The sequence below is a fragment of the Cynoglossus semilaevis genome, chromosome 4, assembly GCF_000523025.1.
Source record: "Cynoglossus semilaevis isolate Cse_v1.0 chromosome 4, Cse_v1.0, whole genome shotgun sequence".
NCBI classification, from domain to species: Eukaryota; Metazoa; Chordata; class Actinopteri; order Pleuronectiformes; family Cynoglossidae; genus Cynoglossus; species Cynoglossus semilaevis.
In genome coordinates, this window is record NC_024310.1 from 18,204,046 (window position 1) to 18,206,977 (window position 2,932).

Genomic DNA, 2,932 nt, shown 5'->3' on the forward strand with positions numbered 1-2,932 from the left:
TTTTTCTTTTTTTTTCTTTTTTTTTCTATACGTACAGGTGGAAACCAAAGATTTTCTTTTTTTTCTTTTTTTTTTTCTATACGTACGGGTGGAAACCAAATATGTTCTACTGTGTACTACCACCTACGACAAATTATATAGAATAAAGGGGGATTATGAGGAAGTCGTGATGTGAATGTACACATGTGAAACGTACAGGGTTATTTATGACTGGATTAGTCTAGTACTTTGACGTCTCAGTGGGGTGTCAGGTACTTTAGTTTCTTCAAAACTGACACCTCAAGAAAAACAGTCATCTTCTATTGCACTTTGTCTTATCAGAATTCTGGTAATGGTATCACGTATATACCCGGTACATTACTGATGTAAACACCGCAACAGATGTTACAACATATGGGGATTTCATGACATTTCTACAGCATACAAAAGAGTCATTAGATACTGTGTAATTTAAATTGTTTTGTTTTTTTTAATAACATGTGCGCAGTGTTTATGTTGTCTGTGTGAAGACACACAACAATAGTTTGGTGTATTTAAAAAAAAAAAAAATTAAAAACCCTTTAATGAATAACAGTCATGTTTTTGTCTGTTCAAAGTCAAAACTACCTGATGATTTATGCAATACAAACACCAGGCTCAATTTCCTTTCATGGTGCACAGATGCAGCCCTTCAGTGGTTTATTGTCTACATCTTCACAGTATGTGCAGTCCTGTTAATACACCAATTACACAAATCCACATCTACAAATGATGTCGTGAGAATCACCCTTATCCTTATCGGTGACATACATGCGATAAAGATGGAGCTGTGCTCTACCTGCCTTGGCCATCTTCTGAGCGAGGTACTTTCCCCAATCATAATCTCCTCACAAGCATAGACTACTGCTCCTTAGCAACCGTCCCTCCTGTCATTTCCCATCTTCTCCTAATGAATCACATGATAAATAAATTCAGAGGCGCACCTGAGCTCATCACATTTTTTGCGGTTGTCTTGTTAGCTCGGGAAATCGGCTCCACGCCCGCTGCTAAGTAACTGCTGCACCTGAGCCTTCTCATGTGTGCAATGTTTGGCACGTCACCATAGCAATGTTATTGAGGGCAAGGTTAAATATTTGCAGAGTATGTGCTTTTAGAAGCACAGACTGGACAAACTGCAGAGGCTGGAGTAGACGTCCTGTTCAGGTGAGTGTGGAGAAGGAAATTAAAAATATATATATATATTTATGGCAATAGAAACGAAATGTTAAGGAGCGTGGAATGATAATGCAATTCACTGAAATATGTGACAAATCTTCGACGCACCACTCATTGCCCTTCATCAGTTTGTGTCGGTCTCGAAAACCTCAGCCCCCTCTGGGCGTCTCTGGTCTATCTTGACCTCACCTGGTTGTCATCATGAGCCATACGACCATGACTTGGCAGTTAACAGCCACTAAGTATGAGTCAGAGAAAATCCCCTGAGTTTCCCTCCTTGTCTTCAGAATGAAAGCAAGAGGTAAAAATATCTGCCAAAATAAATGTTCCCCCACAACTGTTATGTATGTATGGGAAATGTGTTTGAAAATAGTACTGTATGTCCATGCCGTCAAGCTTAAGCTGATGTTGGTCTTTTTATATATGACTCAGCAAGTTCTTTTTAAACTATCTTTAAAGTGCTTCACGAACTAATGTTGACCCTTTTTGCCAAAAAAGCCTTGAATGTAGCTATATATACATATATATACATATATACGTATATATATGTATATATATGTATGTATATATATATGCAATCCGAGAGTTACATTTCTATGTTTTCAAACACAGCTCATTTTACCTACAGCTTTTCCTTGCAATACGAGTGAACTAAGTCCTATTTTTAGTTAATGAACCATCTATATGGCCCTGATGCATTACGATCACAGTTTGTGATACTGTGACAGCCCACTCCCAGTGTTGGACGTGTTCTGTGTGACCTTCTCTTCTTTCAGTATTTGACGTTTAATTTAAAGAAAACAAAAGTACAGCTAAATATTGAATATTTTACGTGTCCAAACATGTCTGTTTGGCTACAAATACACTGCCATGTAAAACAAAGACATTCACAAAAAATCACATAGTCACTAATGGGAAAAACACAACAAGTATGTCACAATCATCAACAGGAATTCTCCTTCGAGCTCTGTGTGTGTTTGTGAGCCCCTCCCTGTTACGAGTGACTAAGGCAAGAGAACAGAACAGAAACAAGTAGAGTGAGGTAACAAAATGTGTAGACATGCGCACACACACCTACATGTCACAGCAAGTTTAGGTGGATTTATGCAGTTTATACACAGTATATGAAAACTGTTTACATGTCTGCGCACCAGTAAATGTGTCTGCCTCTCTCAGGGCTGTAAACTGTGCCGATAATATTCTTAAAATATATAATTCCTTGAAACAGAATAGTACATAGAGAAAATGTACCTTTGCAATGTTCGTTGTACTTTAAAAAAAAAGTATCTTTGTTCCTTGTGTTCATTTACAGTTACAGCAGTTATGTGACATGAATACATACAATAAGAGGGGCAAATGTATTTTCCAAATCAATCGACATACCACTTGAAGACTTCTCCTCTTGCGAATTGTGTGTCATTGCCAGGATATACAGTGACTCACATGACTGACATGTACAGAAACCACACCAATAACAATTGCGGAAAAACAAATGAATATATAAATTAATATATAACTAAATATACATAAAAACTGTGCTAAATATAAAGATTCCATTTTCCTTTGCTAACCTATTAAAGTATAGAATGTTCATTCTCTGGATCTTTCTTCTTTGATCTTGTTTCTTTAATATCACACTGTAATAGTATCTTGTTCGTTTTTTCAATAAGCCTCTAATGTGTTGGATTTACAAAAAGGCAATATTCATGGAAAAGATGTTCAGCCTGAAATGTATGAA